The 20,958-nt window shown below is 39.3% G+C and overlaps 1 protein-coding gene across 13 annotated transcripts in view; it reads right to left on the bottom strand.

Annotated features, from left to right (window-relative positions):
- Positions 1 to 20,958, bottom strand: part of chd9 (chromodomain helicase DNA binding protein 9) — a 277,289-nt gene that overhangs the window by 202,434 nt on the left and 53,897 nt on the right. Inside the window, exon 1 of one of the 13 annotated variants that reach the window (XM_039762905.1) lies at positions 10,010 to 10,104. The exons of 11 other annotated variants lie outside the window; for them this stretch is intronic. The gene's annotated coding sequence lies outside the window, so the exon portion shown is untranslated. Of the gene's footprint in view, positions 1 to 10,005; positions 10,105 to 20,958 lie in introns of those variants that run through there. One more of the 13 variants, XM_039762906.1, reaches the window with a different exon arrangement.

Raw genomic sequence — 20,958 nt, 5'->3', positions numbered from 1 at the left:
GTATAATTTAGACAGGATATATTTTTATGGAGAGCAAAATATTATAAGTTGTTTAAGGTTTGAGTTGATTTATTCAGGAATAATATTCCTGTCTGTTTTACCATTCCTACCAAAGATATTTCTGTCGACTAAATAAAAATTCCTTCTATTTAAAATTTAAATAGAACTTGAACAAATCGATAGTTCATAATATCCACGCAGACTTGCACGTAAGAGCGGAGTCATCCGTTTTAACAAGCAGCGTATTGCACTGATCTGAAATAGCTGTGTGTGTATATATGTAGATATGTATGTATATGTATATATATGTTTATATATGTGTGTGTGTATGTATATATATATATATGTATTTGTGTGTATATATGTGTGTGTATGTATGTATGTGTGTATGTATATGTATGTATATATATATATATGTATGTATATATGTGTGTATATATATGTGTATATGTATAGATATGTATATATATATATATATATATGTTTGTGTGTGTGTGTAAATATATATATATATATATATATATATATATATATATATATATATATATATATGACAGCAACACTCATCACTCACAACAGTGACAAAACAATTACATTGACAATCATGTTACGTTATTTTCAAAATGTTTCCTTTCCTTTTCATTGCTTCTTTAACACACTACTTCTCCGCTGCGAAGCGCGGGTATTTTGCTAGTTATTGATAAAATTCATTGTTTCTACATAAAAATGCAGTCATTTTACTTACAATGCAAATGTTTTCACCACATAACAAAGCTTGTTAGGCAGTTAATCTTTCCTGAAATTTCCGATTTCGCGTAGGTTGTGATATATTGAGTAGTTAAGAAATTTATTGCATGACAACATCAATTTTGATGACCTGTCTATAGATCGTTTTTGATTAGAGAATTTTTCATATGAAACAAGTTGGTTTTGCGCTGTCAGTTTAATAAAAATAAAGAAGAAAACATTCTAACAGTTTCCAAATGTTATGAAATATCTATAAAAATCTTCACTTAGACGCGATAATTTTTTCACGACAACATCGGTAATATTTTCTTCTTTGGAAATGTATCATCTTGCGGAATTTCGAATATGTCATTAGGAATTACCGTGCATAATGCACTGCGGTATGCAAGTGTTTCTCGCTATATGCGTGTTGCTGAAACTGAAGCAAGTAGCATCGCGGATGAGAAATGGATCGTTTCTTGATTAAAACTGGCACAACAGGCCCTGAAAAACCTGACAATGAGGGCAAGAAAAGAAAAGAAAAGCTGAAAGTATGATAAAAAACTAAAACAGTCTTTTCAATCGCAACGGCTCAAAGAGTTTCCGTGGGTAAATGCAGACGACACTGACTCCGTTTTTTGCCAAATTTGCCACCGGTATTCACTTAATACCGATAAAACATCCACATTATTTACCAGCAAGAAAGTCGACAGAAAAGACAAACTACTGTCGCATCAGCTGTCTGTGAAACACATTGCCTGTATGTCAAAGCTTGAGTCTAAAAGTAAGAAAAACGTTGGTTCAATTGAAAAAGCGTTTATTAAAGTTGAACATTATGCTAGGCTGTTCAATACTGCTTACGATGTTGCTAAGCACAACAGGCCATTTACTGACTTTAAATTTCTGTGTTCTGTGCCTGTGTCGAGTTTGTGAAGTCACTATCGTCTGTTTAGTTGAATATTGTCTCAAGCCACATGAAACATGTCAGATTCTTTTTAGTCATGAGTGACTCAAGCACCGACTCATCAGTAATAGACCAAGAAGGTATACTACTGAGGTACGTTCATCCAGAAACGTCTGATCCCTACACAGCCATCGCTAGCATTGAGAATTTAGAAAATGCCAGAGCAGATGGTGTTGTTGCTGCCATTAAAAATGGTTTGTCAAAATGCGGCATTGATATTGAAAACATTGGAGACAATGACCCAAAGTTTGTGTGCATCAATCTTGATGGTGCAGCAGTTAATCTTGGAGCTAAAAATTGTGTTGCCAAAAAGCTCATTGATTGTGTAAGTAACAAAGTTTTTGTTACACAGTGTGGCACATAAACTGGAGTTAGGTGTACTTAATGCTGTAAAAGACGTAGGCTATCTGAAAAAGTCTGAAGACACCATTAAGCGCATCTGCAAGTTTTATTCTTTTTCACCAAAGAGACGAAGTGAGCTGCAAAATCCTGCGTCAATTTTGAATTAAACCTTGCTTATGCATTCAGAAATAAAAGCCATCAGATGGGTATCATCAAAGTCCAGAGTACTAAAAGCTGTTAGCCAGGATTTACATGTAACTGTTACCCACATGGAACAGATACCTTCCACATCAAACAAGGCAGATGAACTGGGGAAGGCTAAAGCCATCCTACATGACCTCAAGCAAGTAAAATGTATTAAATATCTATATCTGATGACGGATGTACTTTCTGCTATTACAGCCATCTCAACTCTTTTCCAGAGCAAAGACTTGCTGATATTTGAAGTTAAGGAGGCCATTGACACCTTGTACAACAGATTGCATGCCATGACAAAGGAACCAGGAGAAAACCTTGCAAAGTTTTATAATCTGTTTGACATGGAGTCTAGTACATGTGATAGATACTTAAAGCTGTCTGGTGGTTTCACAAATTTTTTGTGAAGACAGAGATGTTCATGATCTCCTGGAAAGCATGGTTCAGTATATACTTACCAGATTCTCTGAACTTGATAAGCCTTCTATGTCAGATATGAGGGTGTTTGATTTCAGAATCTGGCCACACACTCTGTCTGAACTGAGCACTTATGGAAACTATGAAATCAAGAACTTGTGTCAGCAGTATAGTGATTTGTTGACTGATGAGGAAGTTAAACATGCACCATCTGAATGGAAAGCACTTGAAGTGCAGATATCAATGCAACGGCAGTACCATCCATTTGCTGTCTATACCTCAGTTCTGCAGAGGAAGTAATAGTCTCTGAAGAATGTCAGTGTGCTGATCTCACTGTTTCTTACAGTTTCTCCTTCCACAGCTTTATATATATATATATATATATATATATATATATATATATATATATATATATAGTATACCTGTATATACATATACAGGTAGTCCCCAGGTTATGGTCATATGGACGGGGCCACAGCTGCGACGCATGCACCTCAGTAACTGCCACTCCGTCATTTTCGGACGGAGGTAGGAGGGGGGCATTTTGCTGCACGCGCAGTGTAGTGTCCCTAGGGCGGCCTTCCTGCGGCAAGCGGTTTGACTGCCCGCCTACCACACATGGCTGCCCCATTCGTTCTCGGTGGGCGGCTGGTAATGCTGCAAATGCTGACCCGGTTGTGGCTGAACAAAGGCCACTGAGGGTGAACGGGGCGGTAGGGGGTAGCACTGTAGTATGCATCGGATGGCTGCCTATTGAATGGGGGTGATTCACTACCTGCCTTTGGCCACACCGTGTTTGTTCTCGGTGGGCGGACACTGCAGGCATCATACTGTAGTGGAGGTGACTGTGAGGTGGGCTGGTGATGAACTGCCCGTCAATGCCCCATTCATTCTCAATAACAAGCTTGCATGTACTGTTATGCACATAGCAGGAAGTTGTCTCTTGTCAGTACATCAGAAGTGTTGACAACGGGTGCCTTCCTGCGGTGATACCCTTCAAGAATGTCTCCGAAACACAAATCTGATGCAAGTGCTGATGATACAGTAAAGAAGAGAAAAACCATTACCATTGAAAATAAAGTAGAAATAATAAAAAGGTCAGAGAGAATTGAAACTCCCTCATTCATTGGCAGAGCACTTGGTTACAGTTGGTCAACAACAGCATTTATTAAATATATGTACCTTTTCCGACTTACATACAAATTCAACTTAACTACAAACCTACAGTCCCTATCTCGTACGTAACCCGGGGACTGCATATAAACTGCTCAAAAAAATTAAAGGAACACTTTGAAAACACATCAGATCTCAATGGGAAAAAGAAATCCTCCTGGATATCTATACTGATATAGACTGGGTAATGTGTTAGGAACGAAAGGATGCCACATCATTTGATGGAAATGAAAATGATCAACCTACAGAGCCCTGAATTCAAAGACGCGCCAAAAATCAGAGTGAAAAAATTATGTGGCAGGCTGTTCCATTTTGCCAAAATTTAATTGCAGCAACTCAAAATTGTACGCAGCACTTTGTATGGCCCCTGTGTTCTTGTATACATCCTGACAACATCGGTGCATGCTTCTAATTGGATGACAGATGGTGTTGTGGGGGATCTCCACCCAGATCTGGACCAGGGCATCACTGAGCTCCTGGACAGTCTGAGGTGCAACCTGGTGGCATTGGATGGACCAAAACATAATGTCCCAGAGGTGTTCTATTGGATTTAGGTCAGGAAAGTGTGGTGGCCAGTCAATGGTATCAATTCCTTCATCCTCCAGGAACTGCCTGCATACTCTCACCACATGAGGCCAGGAATTGTCATGCACCAGGAGCCACTGTACCAGCATAGGGTCTGACAATGGGTCCAAGGATATCATCCTGATACCTAATGGCAGCCAAGGTGCCTTTGTCAAGCCTGTAGCGGTCTGTGTGACCCTCCATGGATATGCCTCCCCAGACAATCATTAACCCACCACCAAACTGCTCATGCTGAATGATGTTACAGGCAGCATAATGTTCTCCATGGCTTCTCCAGACCCTTTCACTTCTGTCACGTGCTCAGGGTGAACCTGCTCTCATCTGTAAAAGCACAGGGCACCAGTGGTGCATCTGCCAATTCTGGTATTCTATGGCGAATGCCAATCGAGCTGCATGCTGCTGGGCAGTGAGCTCAGGGCCCATTAGAGGACATGGGGCCCTTGGGTCACCCTCATGAAGTCTTTCTGGTTGTTTGGTCAGAGACATTCACACCAGTGGCCTGCTGGAGGTCATGTTGTAGGGCTCTGGCAGTGCTCATCCTGTTCCTCCTTGCCCAAAGGAGCAGATACTGGTCCTGCTGATGGGTTATGGACCTTCTATGGCCCTCTCCAGCTCTCCTAGAGTAACTGCTTGTCTCCTAGAATCTCCTCCATGCCCTTGAGACTGTGCAGGAGACACAGCAAACCTTCTGGCAATGACACGTATTGATGTGCCATCCTGGAGAAGTTGGACTACCTGTGCAACCTCTGTAGGGTCCAAGTATCGCCTCATGCTACCAGTAGTGACACTGACTGTAGCCAAATGCAAAACTAGTGAAGAAACAGTCAGAAAAGATGAGGAGGGAAAAATGTCAGTGTCCTCCAGCTGTTAAACCATTCCTGTTTTGGGGGTCATCTCATTGTTGCCCCTCTAGTGCATCTGTTGTTAATTTCATTAACACCACAGCAACTGAAACTGATTAACAACCCCCTCTGCTAATTAACTGACCAGGTTAATATCCCATAAGTTTCACTGACTTTATGCTATACTCTGATTAAAAAGTGTTCCTTTAATTCTTTTGAGCAGTATATATATATATATATATATATATATATATATATATATATATATATACACATACATACATACATACATACATATACAGTATATAGTAGTTTTGAGTTTGTTCTTGCTTGCCCTATGTTAACTATTAGAAGACGGCCACCTGTTTAAGTTTGTGAAATTTGAAGGAATTTAAAAGGGACTACCCGGCTGGAGTCCCAAACCTTTTTGAGTTGTCTTGGCTTTGCTTGAACCCGTGTTCGGCCACCTCATATATAATATGACTGGCGGAGCTACTAGCAATTAAGAAAATGCTATGTTTCTGTCTGGAAAGTGTTGCTTGCTGATGCCATTCTCAACTTAAACAACTAGAAACTTTCTTATTAGTACAATAGAATTAAAAATGATTAATTATAAAAAAAATTGTATATATGTGATCACTAAACACATTTTGCTATAAACCACATTTTCAAAAACACTTAATATAATTCATGGTACAGGGGCTAGAGCCTATAATGGTAGCTTCAGGTGCAAGACAGGTAACAGAAATGAAAAGAATGACAGTCTATCACCGGGTCCATTCATGACCCACACTTGCGCTCACATGGAGAATATTTGGAACAGAGACGATAACTACTGTATCCGGTGAAAAACACACAACATGAGGACAACATGCTAATGTAAAATTTGAATGCAGGATGCTGCATGAATGAAGCAGCATACAATGCCCTACTGAATGTTTTAATGAATTCTTGGTATATATAGGAAATCATGCAATGAGAGCTCAAGACTTATTGTGGAAGCCTCAAATGTTGCATTCTCTGTTAGGCAGCATTTGTGCTCTTATCTGGGATTCTTCAGAAATCTCCAGGGGCCTCAAGTATAAACGGTGCATACGCAGAGAAATGTTGCATAAGAACTTTTCCACGTTCAAATCACGATGTATAAAACCTACACTTGGCGTATAGCCATGCACTTTTCCACGGTACCTCATACCTTGTTGTACGCAAGTTCTCCGCTCGGTTTTGCAAACTGGCGGCACCCAGCGTCAAAGCAATGCTACTGTTCCTGTGTGGTTACTCCTTATTTTCCTGACACGGCTTTATACAGTAAATTAACTGAAACTAACCTCATATTGTTTATTAGTGTAATGCATCTGATTGTAATTAACTTGTAACAATATAATGGTCCAGGAAATAGCCATAGTATTCCAAATACCATAACTGCTTTAGCGTTGTTACTCTAACTGCACCTTCTTCTTCTTTCAGCTGCTCCCGTTAGGAGTTGCCACAGCGGATCATTTTTTTCCATATTACTCTCACTGCACTACTCAGAATATTTATATCGCTGTATATGAGTGTGAATCACAGCAGCAGCTGATCAGAAAGAGAATTATCGGTATACAGCTTCAAGAAAACGCTGTCTCAGCCACGGCAAAACGTTTCAAAGCTTTCCTGTACGGACCTCGCGGTTCAGAAACAGTTTCATCCCACTTTAAACGCACTCAATCAAGTGCTCCTTATAGAACTGTTTGTACTTATAAATACAATCACCTCACTGTAAATTTACACTATTGTTATAATATTACACAGCCTGAGCCACTTTATAAAGCGCGTATTTACGTATGATGACAATATCATTTTTAAGATGCAATGCAGCAAAATATGTTTATTATATTATACAGATAAAACTAACTTCATTTAAATAATCTATATTCTTCACTGGGAATGGCGTGAAGGATAGAATAATTAAACATGTACTACGAAGATATTTCAATATTCATTAAACGTTTTAAAGAATTGGCGCTCTAAGCTTACAGATGGCTTAACGTCTATTACTTTGCTGATTGTGTGACGATCCACCGTGCATAAGATGACATATTGACATTGGACTTTCTCTATTGGACATAGAGCCGCCCATGAGTACTGCAGCAATAAATAATTTCATTGAGGGTCGCACACACTGTGCCGTGAAACCCATGTTTAATAACGTGCTTTAACTATCATCATGAAAATGATATCACGTATACATCTCAGTGTTTTAGTTATTCAGAGAGCTGTAATATGAATGTAATGGATTCTCTTTTCTGTTGGAGGAAGAGAGCCGGTTTAAGAAGCACGTAGTGATTCACACACATGGAGCACATAGAAGATCACATACAAAACAAAGCATTTAACGTGCTATACTTTAATTACGATGTGATTTGAGAAACTGGTTAATTAAACGATTTTAAGATGAAGTTTATGATGTTCTATTTTAATGACAAAATAAACTACGTGATTAAAGTGGCAATTTCGAGATTGAAGTTGACATTTCGTGCTTTTTTCCCCCACTGTGTGCCTTTTTTTTTCTCTGTACCCTAATAAGCTTTCATATGATACTCAGACGGTGGGCTACGACTCGCCTTTTCACGCGACTTTTTTATTTCCGGCACTGTGCGATTTTGTGAACGTGAGCTTTCAAGTTTCTCCAACACGCTATGTCACTCGATCAACTTCCGTTTGTTGATTATACCATGGTTTAATTAAACAAATAGTATGTTTTTCCTTTGCCTCCACTTGGTATTCGCTGACATTCTTATATTTTCCCCCGTGCTTTTCCCATTGTCTTTTCACAGAAGGCTGCGCTTAAGGGCGATTTATATTGATTTTCATATTCAAAGAGGCGTAATTCTGGGGCGTGCACGAGCGTTACTTTTCACGCTGATCAGGATTTATGTAGCGGAAGAACGTGGAAGTTGGAGTACGCACAGATTCCTGCATCTGGATTTTTAAGCACATTTCGGCTTTTGTGCTTACGCCATGTTATAGTGCGAGTTCTACGCATGGCGTTATACAGTACATGAGGCCCCAGGTCTAATCACACAGAAAAAAATAAAGACAATAACAAATGATTTAAGCATATTTTTGAATAAAACATTTATATATTTGTCTATCAAGGAAAGAACACTGGCAAATACAGCAAGTACAGGTAGTGTGAGCAAATGAGTCAGATATTTAACTGCCAGATGCAAGGTTGCTAAATCATTCTTTACCACTGATGTACTCAGCAACTGCAGGAATATGGCATCCAATGAACTATGTACTTGAAATATGTATAAAAGAATTACTGCAAATTTAACTGTACTGTACCTCTTATTTGCTCAGCCAAAAAGCAAGAATCAACATGTCACCCAACAACTCAGGCGAACACTAGACACTGGTGTAGCACATATTCGGAGCAACTTAAAAATTGAAATACACATCAGAAGGTCAAAAAAAATGTAAATATACAATAATTCACTTAATGATAACAAAACTTAGAAAATCCTAAATGGGGAGAAAATCCACAAAAAATATTTAGGGCAGGGTTGGCCTCAAATCACCAAACAAAATTTACAAAACAAATCACAAACAAAAAGAACCCCAATAGAGTTGCCATCATAATTAGGATTTATTCAAGCTAGACAACTGTCCCCCTCTTCATTTTCTCTTCTTTCCATTGTAGTAAAGGAGATACCTACTAACACCCACCCATGTTTGTTTGTTTGTTTGTTTTTAACTCAACAAATTCAATTCCATTACAATGCACCACTAACACATTTGCCTTTTGCAACATATTTCCCAAATACCTACGCCCATTTTCACTCAACACCAATGGTTCCCCCTCCTCTTAACTTACCACTCATTTTCCTCTTCCTAAAAGAAACCCCATACATCCCTCTATTCTTCTCATTTCAGTTCTTTCCAGCATTGTTTCATCCTTTGCCTTAAGTCACGTTTCACTTTCATGCACCACACACTCTGCATCTTCCCCCTTTTCGCACATCTGTACTAGGAAGAAGGGCCAGTTGTTATAGACAGATACAGTGATTTTAAGGTAAAGCTTTTCATTGACACATTTTGGGCTGATCATAGGTTTCCATTCACTCTGGTGTGAAACATTGAAAACTCAGTTGCACACATTAACAAGATCTCCATGTAATTCACAATGAAAATTGCATGTGTCTTTTAGGCTTTCCTGAGGAAGCAGTGCCCATCTATTACTGAACATCTCCAGTTTGGATTACCAATGAAAATTTAACAAATACAACTGGTACAAAATTTTAAGTTTGTCAGGAAATCATACTATACTCAGAAATTCTGGAAAGGCAATGTATGAATGTATGTAAATTTATATACTGTATAAAAACAAACACAAAAAAACAGGAACACTAATTTGAACTAAAGCAAATTATGGATGACCTCAAGATTCCTTTTTTAGGTTTGTAAATTTAAAAGGTCTACCCCCGTCAAATAAAAGTTAATGGCTTTGTCGTTCCACTCTTAACATTTCTCCCTAAAATATTCTGTTACTAAGAAACAAGTTTACCAAACACAGCCAGAGGGCAACTGGGCAGTCAGCATACACGGTCAACAGTTTCTGGACTTCCCACGGATACAAAAGGTTAACCGACAGCAGGCCTCTAACCACAAGGAGAGTGATTACATCACACACCCCCTCCCCTCCCTTCCCATAGCAGCAATATGACAGATTGGGAACCTTAAAGAGCACCAAAAATACCCAAAACAGCTTTGTCAGACCTACTGTGTAGTTGAGGCTGGCTGGAATCCCACATGCTTCGTTCCGAGAGCTGCCAATTCAACAAAAAAACACCTTATTCTTAACCACCCCTCCCTCCCAGGTTTCCTGGAGCCAACTTCCTGCTGACCTTCAACCTTCCCTGCCCCAGTCAGGAGAAGAAACGCAAGCAGGACGCCAGCCCTAGAACCACCAGGTCTGTGCTAGAAGAGGGATCATTGGCAGAACAAGTGCCACTCCTTTTGTTAACGTCCCAACAAGAGGCAGAGATCAGATTTCAGCACAGACTGCCGACAGTTCCGGGTGTCTCCGAGTTATATAAGTCTTCTCTGCTGTGTCAGGAAACAGCAGGAGCAGCCATTCTGGGCCTCATCCAGTTTCTCAGCAGTACTACTGACACTAATTTTAAACAGAGGCACATTCTGGGTCTGATATCTGACTGGATTTTCGCACTGGTGTATGTATGCATAGGATGAAATGCAGGATATCCAGAATATTGCTAATTATTTACATTTAAAAATGTCAATACATGGCTGTGAAAGGCTTAAAATATTAAAAACAATCATGAGAAAAGGGGTGAAGAAACATGTATTACAGGGTGCCACTGAAGACTCTAACATCCTGTTTATCACAATATATATTTGTTTTTTTGTAAGGGCATAAAAAAACACATACATTCCGACCTATTTATAATAAAAATACAAAAACACAACAACAAAGACTGCTATATTTGTAATATAATGCACAACCTGCTTGAGGGAAAAATATGCATATGGTGCATCTAAAGAGGCAACAGATTAGACAGGGACCATTCAGAAGTAAGAAGATTGATTGAATGTAGCCAGGAATGACTCGATATACACAGTACCTAATTAATCTTCAAGATGAAGGATTAGCTTCATGCTATAAAAATGGAAAGTTATGTTTCACTATAAACCCTTAACCACCTTTTTCTTCTACTTGTACTGTGTACTTTAACCGCTAATACTATTTTAAGTTGTATTTTGTTTTCTTCCTTTAATAAATTTGTACAGATATAATTTTACTTTCTGCATTGCACAGAAAAGTTTATTTTAAGTAATTAAATATTGAAACTTAAATGTATTTTTTTTTATTTAAAAATCAAAGTAAACATATCCACTGTGTACTTAGATGAGTTAAATGAGAAAAAGTAGGCAATACACAAACGTTTTAGGTGACATTTTTATATGTAGCAGTGAAGGCAATGGAGGGTAACCATAAAGTAGAAAGATTACAATACATCATTAGTGCCATTTACCACAAAGGGGGTCATCTGCATGTCGTCCTATATATAAACATTTACTTCAGTAAAATATACTGCATATAGAATGCAACATTATAAAATACATAAAAGTCCGTCATTTTCTAACCTGCCTTGCCCTGAACAGGGTTGCGAGGGGTGCCAAAGCCTATTCCAGCCAGCACAGGATGTGAGGCAGGAACAAACCCTGGATAGGGCACCAATCCATTGCATAGTAAACACACACACTCAACTACACATTAGGGCCAATTTAGTATCACCAATACACCTAACCTGCATGCCTTTGGAGTGTGGGAGGAAACCAAACACCCGGAATAAATCCATGCAGACATGGGGAGAACATGCAAACTCGACATGGGGAGAACATGCAAACTCCACACAGGGAGGACTCAGGATGCAAACCCGAGTCTCCTTACTGAGAGGCAGCAACATTACCACTGCACCACCATGCTTCCCTAAAACACATACAAGTTTAAAAAAAAAAAACATACATAAGAAAACCAGAATCTTGTGCTGGTTGTTCAGCCTTTCACAAGGTTAGACATTCAAAATTAAGCAAGTGTAAACCCTCACCGCTCAGTTTTACATTACTGTAAATGCCACTATGTGATATGGGCTAGAGCACTGGTTCTCAGTATTACTCCAAGGCCCTCCGAGTGGACTGTGTTATTATGTGAGGCTACCCTGCAAGATATTTCTCCTCCTTTACTTTTGCTGCTGTCTTGACAAAGGTGATAATTTTTGAACTTACATTTATTAATAAAATCATATTTGCTGCTTGTATTTTAAAACATAATACAAAATTATGAAGTTATTTCAAAAGCAGCCTGTGTGGTTTTATTAAATAAAAATGATTTTACTCTTGTGTGAATTTATTAAACATCACATGAAACAAGTAAGCATTTCTTAAGGATAAATAATAACCAGTTATTATCCAAAAACAAAATTTGTCAATGCAGATACTTTTGGAAAAAACAACTCACTACTCACTTGGATTACGTATTACTTTTTAAAATAAGCATAAAAGCGTTACATATTTCTATAAGTCAAACATCACTAATACATTTTAAAATGCAGTAATAAATCGGTGCAGACATTTTTTTCATAACTTAACTACAAAAGCTACTTTGTTTTGTGATAGTAATGTTTAACACAACTAAAAATGTACCAAATGAAGTCAACGGAAAAGATGTTGAGGACTGCCAACCCTGACACCTGTATGGTTTTAAAAAGTGAGTGCAGCAGTGCTGTTTGTAAAGTCACCTTTAAAATTCCTTCATGAGACAGTCACATTTTTGGCATTATATTAAAACACAAAATGTGTTCATGACAGCGAGGTGTGTTACCTTCTTTTCACTTTTTCTTGGTTCATTACAAGTAGCAGATACCCATTCTAACTAAAGTGCAATACAATAAATGCATGACTACTCCAGACCTGGCAGGAAGAGTGGGGTCACGGTCACAAGGCGGAAGGTGAAGGGTGCGCACTGTACAGGGGCATCAAACCCATAATTGGAAGTGTCAAACCGTTTTATTGGTCTTGCAAAGTGTGTTGGATTCTAGGTACATGAGGGGGAGACCTCCCTGGAAGGTTTGACAGGCTCTTGGCCAGACTGGAGGTGGATTCAGTTGTCACTGTTCATATGGAACAAATGGTATACATATTGGCAGTCTGTCAATTCTGCAATCCAAATGTAATGAGTTACATGCCAGACTGAGGGGCATAACTGACAAGGTAGCCTTCTTTGAAGTTTTACCTATGCCACGTGCCAGTCCATGTAAGAGTGAGGAGATTAGAAGGCTCAAATATGGGTGTAGGGTGTAAGGGTATAGGTTTATGGGGCATAGGGACTTCTTTCAGAACAGACTGGACCTGTTCCACCACGACGGGTTACATCTGAACTGGAAGGACACCAGAGTGTTGGGGTGTTGGGGAGGTGTATGATAAGGTTAGTCAAGGATTGTCCAAAACTAGGTGGCAGGGAGTTTAGGGCAGGCCATATTTACAACTAGGCATGAAAGAACAAACAATAATGTAAAGATAAAAATGCATAGTAATATAAATTCTAACGAGACATTTAAATACAAAAGTATAAGTAGCACATTTAAAATAGTTTGCCTTAATACTACAAATATCAAAAATAAATCAAGTTGTATGTAGCAGAGCATAATTATGATATTACAGCAATAACAGAAACCTGGCTAAATAACAAAGATGGGGATGAGTATAACATTGACGGATACACATTTTTAGGAAGGATAGACTGAACAGAAAAGGAGCTGGGGTTGCAGTTTAGGTCAAACAGAATTTAAACGCAAGTCCTTTTCAGTTGGACGATGAACCCCATCTTAGTTAGGACATATGACTTCTTCTGGAAAGTGTTAGAGAAAGACGTCTTATTTTAGGAGTGTGTTATAGACCACTCAATGCAGACAATTTCATTGCACATCTTTTTGGCAATATTAAAGGTAAGTTTACAGGGGGATATATAGTCATTGAAAACTTTAACTACCCCAATATTAACTGGTATAACCTTGAAAATAGCAGAGCATAAGGGCAGGAGCTCTTAGAAGTAATCAGCGTTTTTTCTTTGAACACAGTATATTAAAGCACCAATGCTGGGCAAAGCCTGTCTACATTTAATATTTTGTAATAAGCAGGACTGAATTATGGATATTGTGGTGACTGAACCACTAGGATCAAGTGACCATAATAATATAATACAATTCTCTGTATTTTGGAAGAGTGCAGAGGTTAAGACTAAAACTGTTAAGTTTAACTTTTGGTAGGGCAAATATGGAGCAGGTGTGGCAAAGTTTAAGGAAGATGGACTGGGATAAGCGTGGAGACAGTCAAGGATCAGTGGAACAGGTTAAAAATGTTTTACATGTAATGCAGGACAGGTACATACCTAAAATGGGAATTTAAAAAGCTTTGCTGTGAGTTAATAATGAACTGAAAAAGAAGTGGCAAGGAAAAAACGTTTAAATAAGGCATATAAGACTAATAACCCGAGTGTGAACCACAGGCCATACGAAAATATGAGGGCAACCATTAGGAAGGATATTAGGGAGGCTAAAAGGCACATAAGGTGAAAGATGACCCATTGAGACTCTTTCAGTATTTTAGTACTAAAAGAACAGTCTAGGAGGTAAAGTGAATCAGAAAAGTAAAGAGGAATTAAAAAATAAAGAGAGTGAAATGGAACATGCTCTCACATGTGAGGAAGTAGATAACCCCACACCAGTAAAAGGGACTACTAAGGAGGTACTGAGTGATTTGGAAATTGTGGAGGGAAAAGTACATCTTTGATTAAATAAGCTGAAATCAAACAAATCACCAGAAACAGATAAAATTTACCCTTGAGTTCTTCAGGAGTCTAACAAGTACATATATAAACCCTTGACATATGTTTTTACAAGTCAATGCGCACTGGGGAAATTCCAAAGGACTCGAAAATGGCAAAAATTATCTCTCTATTATAAAAAAAAAATCTTGGAAGGGAGACTAGGGAGACAAGATGTGATCTTCTCGGAAGACAATTTGACATCCTGCGAGAGACACATTAACGTCATGCCAGACAAGGCAGTGAGACAACAGTTAAAACAAGTTCATGGACATCTAACCTAGCAGTTGTTGGAAGGCATTTGACAGACATGCTTCATGTGCTCCCAGCTCTTAAAACAACAACAAGCAACAAGCAGAACACGCAACTCGCCAACAGCAGCAAGCCAGCAGATGATCCAACCGCTTTTCCTTAGCGTGTGTTCAGCTGCACACCCTTCACAACGCGAGCAGCGTTATACGTCCTGTGAGAAACAGATTTAACAATGCCTGGGACTGGAAATAAATAATAACAATCTCTTTAAATTGTATATCCAGTAAACCAAACCCGGGGGTGGGCCACCAAAGCGAGCAGGAGACAGAGCCCCCTAGTCCTGTTTAATAAAAAGGGTGACTAGGCAGACCCAAGCAAATATAGGCCATTAAGCTTAATGTGCATTACTGGTAAATTAATGGAAGCAATTATTAAGGACTAGCAAAATACCTGCGCTTCGCAGCGGAAAAGTAGTGTGTTAAAGAAGTTATGAAAAAGAAAAGGAAACATTTTAAAAATAACGTAACATCATTGTCAATGTAATTGTTTTGTCACTGTTATGTGTGTTGCTGTCATCAAGGATTTGATTATCATTATTTCTTTCAATCAGGTTCGTATTTGGAGGTCGTATTGTGTTCAAGTTACATTCCATGTTTGTCAACCGCTGTAAAGATAACAGGTTTCATTCATCGAAGTGTTCACTACCCAAATCAGTACTCGTGAATCTAAGATGTTTAACAGGCATTCCCGGTATTAACTTGTGGATTTGCCTGTGAATATTTAACGCCAGCGTGTCTATGAACTTGTGGAATTGCCTGCGAGTATTTAGCTGCAGCATCTCCATTAAATTGTGGATTTGCCTGCAAATATCTAGTGACAGTGTCTCTATGAAGATATGTATTTGCCTGCGAATGTTTAGCGACAGCGTCTCTAAGAACTTATGGATTTGCCTGCGAGTATTTAGCGACATCGTCACAAAGTTGTTTACGTCTAGCTGCATCAGAAAATGTACCATGACGTCTGACACGCATCCTTTTTAATGTTTTCTCACAGCTTGGATTGCTGCTGTCATAATCGGTTTGAGTTTCATGGTTTGTTTCAATTACGTTAGTATTTGCAGGACCTGTTTTGTTGAAGTGACATTCGGCATCTGTCAAGCGTTGTAAGCATACAACCGGTTTCATCGATAACTTCGTATCCAGCTTTTGAGAGTTGAAACATTCATAAACATCAAAGTGTCCACTACTGAAATCGTCACCTGTGAATCTAAGATGTTTAAGAGGCATCGGCGGTTCTCCAAAGGTGTAAAATATTTGGCCATTTCGGTACACTTGAAAGCGACAACCTATCAATTAAGCGGCAGCAAACAACTCACATGCAGAAGAATAGGTGAAGGGCTTAAGCCTTAGGGCTCCTGTGTAGTATAATTATCTCCTGTAACGTTATCAGTCCACACCTTGAACCTGTCCCAGTCATCCAATACATAAGACACAATGTTCTTCCAGATATCAAGAGTGAGCCTGATATGGCCATGCAATATGTAATACAGAGAATGGAAAAGGCAGCGGCATCGCCGGGCATGGAAACCACTCGGTAAGTGACAGTTCGTTGATTGATGGTGATCACCTCGATAGACATGTTAATGGGGGTACGGTTGGAACGATAAAGGAAATGGGTACCTGAACAATGTAAAGTAAGTCTAAAATACCTACACAATAACTATAATCGTAATAAATGAACAATAAAACAGCGTAGAAGCCGTGGATTAAATAAAAAGGCTGTAGTTATAAGCAGGGAGACGTGAATCCCGTGGCAAAGCAAGGAAGGGAATGTAGAGACTGGAGCGACTGACGGCAGGCAGCCAACAATATGGGAGGCGTTGGGATGGGGGACCCAACTCCGCCTCACACAGTGACCGAGCTGCAGGCTATGGACATATATATGTACGTAAGTTGGATTCAGTTAGCGTTGAGAACTCGCGTACCAAATTTCTTGAAGATGGGCCCATAAGTAACAAAGACCGTTGAAAAGTTCAATATGGTGGCCGACAGTGGCATCATACCACCGAAATAAGTACGAAAATGTCAGCCTTCAACCTACACGGGAAGTTGGAGAATTAGTGAGGTTGGAAAGTTCAATATGGTGGCCGACAGTGGCGTCATACCAACGAAATAAGTACGTACATCGGTTTCGGTTAGCACAGGGAAGCCGCCTACCAAATTTCGTGAAGATGGGGCCATGAATAAGAAAGTTCAACATGGCAGACGTTGTTGACCGTTATGACCGTTACGCGTACAATTTCGAAATGAAATCTGCTTAACTTTTGTAAGTAAGCTGCAAGGAATGACCCTGCCAAATGTCAGCCTTCTAACAACACGGGAAGTTGGAGAATTAGTGACGTTGGAAAGTTCAATATGGCGGCCGATAGTGGCGTCATACCACCGAAATAAGTACGTACATTGGTTTTGGTTAGCACAGGGAAGCCGCCTACCAAATTTCGTGAAGATGGGGCCATAAATAAGAAAGTTAAACAAGGCGGACGTTGTCAACCGTTATCACTGTTATGACCGTTACGTGTACAATTGCTAAATGAAACCTGCTTAACTTTTGAAAGTAAGCTGTAAGGAATAAGCCTGCCAAATTTCAGCCTGCTACGTACACAGGAAGTTGGAGAATTAGTGATGAGTGAGGGCTTTGCCTTTTATTAGTATAGACTAGCAAAATACCCGCGCTTCGCAGCGGAGAAGTAGTGTGTTAAAAAAGTTATGAAAAAAGAAAAGGAAACATTTTAAAAATAACGTAACACGATTGTCAATGTAATTGTTTTGTCACTCTTATGAGTGTTGCTGTCATATATATATATATATATATATATATATATATATATATATATATATATATATATATATACATATATATATATACACACATATACATATATACACATCTACATATATATATACATACAGTGGTGTGAAGAACTATTTGCCCCCTTCCTGATTTCTTATTCTTTTGCATGTTTGTCACACAAAATGTTTCTGATCATCAAATACATTTAACCATTAGTCAAATATAACACAAGTGAACACAAAATGCAGTTTTTAAATGATGGTTTTTATTATTTAGGGAGAAAAAAAAAATCCAAACCTACATGGCCCTGTGTGAAAAAGTAATTGCCCCCTGATCCTAATAACTGGTTGGGCCACCCTTAGCAGCAATAACTGCAATCAAGCGTTTGCGATAACTTGCAATGAGTCTTTTACAGTGCTCATCTTTGCAGAATTGTAGTAATTCAGCTTTATTTGAGGGTTTTCTAGCATGAATTGCCTTTTTAAGGTCATGCCATAGCATCTCAATTGGATTCAGGTCAGGACTTTGACTAGGCCACTCCAAAGTCTTCATTTTGTTTTTCTTCAGCCATTCAGAGGTGGATTTGCTGGTGTGTTTTGGGTCATTGTTCTGTTGCAGCACCCAAGATCGCTTCAGCTTGAGTTGACGAACAGATGGCGGACATTCTCCTTCAGGATTTTTTGGTAGACAGTAGAATTCATGGTTCCATCTATCACAGCAAGCCTTCCAGGTCCTGAAGCAGCAAAACAACCCCAGACCATCATACTACCACCACCATATTTTACTGTTGGTATGATGTTCTTTTCTGAAATGCTGTGTTCCTTTTACGCCAGATGTAACGGGACATTTGCCTTCCAAAAAATTCAACTTTTGTCTCATCAGTCCACAAGGTATTTTCCCAAAAGTCTTGCCAATCATTGAGATGTTTCTTAGCAAAATTGAGACAAGCCCTAATGTTCTTTTTGCTTAACAGTGGTTTGCGTCTTGGAAATCTGCCATGCAGGCCGTTTTTGCCCAGTCTCTTTCTTATGGTGCAGTCGTGAACACTGACCTTAATTGAGGCAAGTGAGGCCTGCAGTTCTTTAGATGTTGTCCTGGGGTCTTTTGTGACCTCTCGGATGAGTCGTCTCTGCGCTCTTGGGGTAATTTTGGTCGGCCGGCCACTCCTGGGAAGGTTCACCACTGTTCCATGTTTTTGCCATTTGTGGATAATGGCTCTCACTGTGGTTCGCTGGAGTCCCAAAGCTTTAGAAATGGCTTTATACCCTTTACCAGACTAATAGATCTCAATTACTTCTGTTCTCATTTGTTCCTGAATTTCTTTGGATCTTGGCATGATGTCTAGCTTTTGAGGTGCTTTTGGTCTACTTCTCTGTGTCAGGCAGCTCCTATTTAAGTGATTTCTTGATTGAAACAGGTGTGGCAGTAATCAGGCCTGGGGTGGCTACGGAAATTGAACTCAGGTGTGATACACCACAGTTAGGTTATTTTTTAACAAGGGGGCAATTACTTTTTCACACAGGGCCATGTAGGTTTGGATTTGTTTCCTCCCTAAATAATAGAAACCATCATTTAAAAACTGAATTTTGTGTTTACTTGTGTTATATTTAACAAATGGTTAAATGTGCTTGATGATCAGAAACATTTTGTGTGACAAACATGCAAAAGAATAAGAAATCAGGAAGGGGGCAAATAGTTTTTCACACCACTGTATATACACACAGCTTCTCCGCTGCTTTATAAATGAACGCCATATAAGGCCGTCGTTTCTCCTTGCTTCGCAGTTCTGTACTGTTTTACTGTTCATTTATTATGATTCTTATAGCTACTGTGTAGCTATTTGAGACTTACTGTACTGTTCAGGTACCCAATTCCTTTATTTAATCTTGTCATGTCACTGAATTTACTCTAAGTTCTTACTAAGAAACACAGGCATGTTAACCTTTTCAGGTTTCAGGCAGGACCTGAGGCATGTAACAATGTTTCCGCCCGAACTGAAAACCCGCTCTGATGGGGAGCTAGTAGCTGGTATGCAGATACTTTTTTGCCACCTTACTTAGAGTGGGAAAGTGTACATGATGCTTCCTCCACCAGTCCAGTGGATTTGCCTCACTATCCAGCATGGGGGACACCAAATAGCTGCTCATCTCTGCACCGTGGTCTGTCGTAATAGCTGAAAGTTTTTCTTCCGCAAGGTCCCATTCAGAAAGCATATCTTTCAGACCTTGCGCAATCATATCTGCCGTGTGATTGGCTGGAAAATACCTTCAATGTAGTGCAAAGTAAGGCTCAAGAATGGGTCCATCGTCCTACTTGACCAGAGATCTGATGTGGCTGCAAAGTGTTGAACATTTTTCAGTTCAGCAGCTACATTTTTACAACATGTCTTGTACATGTCTGGCAGCGCAGTTTTAGAAAAATGTGATCGTAATGGCACAGTGTATCTTCTGTCGAGAGTTTTAACGAGGTGTTTAAACCCACTTCGCTCCACTGTAGCCAAGGGAGTCATATCCTTTGCGATGTAATAACAAATAGCGTCAGTTATTTCTTTCCATCTTCTTGAACTCTTCTCATACTGTGTGGCATTTGTGAACGCTTGTGTTATCGACATTTGCTTTGCGGAGGCACTTGTTGCTGGGCGCTTGTCAGTCTCTTTTTGTTTTTTTTGAGCCATGCACTGTTCATCTTCAGTAACGTGATTGTGCTTCATGTGTTGAAACAAATTGGTGGTGTTACCTTTGGGCGTTGAAACTGTTTTTTACAGTGTCTACATCCGACTTAATTTTGTTCAATGTCATCCTTACTGAAACCAAAATGTGTTCAAATGACGGAGACTGCGTTTTTCTTTTGTACAAGCTGCTCTTGTTGCTCAGTTGTGTCAGTGTTTAAGCTCTCCATGCTCGACATGTCGGCCGAATAACGTAACGTAACGGAGCGGGGTTTCATGACTCCACACGCGGTAGTGTATTTAAAGGGAAAGTAATCGAAATAATCGATCTGGAAAAATTTGATCAATTATAGGTTCTGAATGTCGATTTCGATTACTTTTCGATTAATCGCCCAGCCCTATCCACTGTTCTATTGTTCGTTTATTACGATTATTATAGTTCTCTTTATATATCACATTGTCAGTTCAGCACTCTGGTTGTAATATGACGAAGCTGCACGAGCTCACTCCTGAGAATGCAATGTACAGTGGTCCAGGAAAAAAGCAATCTTGCCTG

The sequence above is a fragment of the Polypterus senegalus genome, chromosome 9, assembly GCF_016835505.1.
Source record: "Polypterus senegalus isolate Bchr_013 chromosome 9, ASM1683550v1, whole genome shotgun sequence".
In the NCBI taxonomy this organism is placed as follows: domain Eukaryota; kingdom Metazoa; phylum Chordata; class Cladistia; order Polypteriformes; family Polypteridae; genus Polypterus; species Polypterus senegalus.
This window is presented reverse-complemented; position numbering and strand designations above follow the sequence as displayed.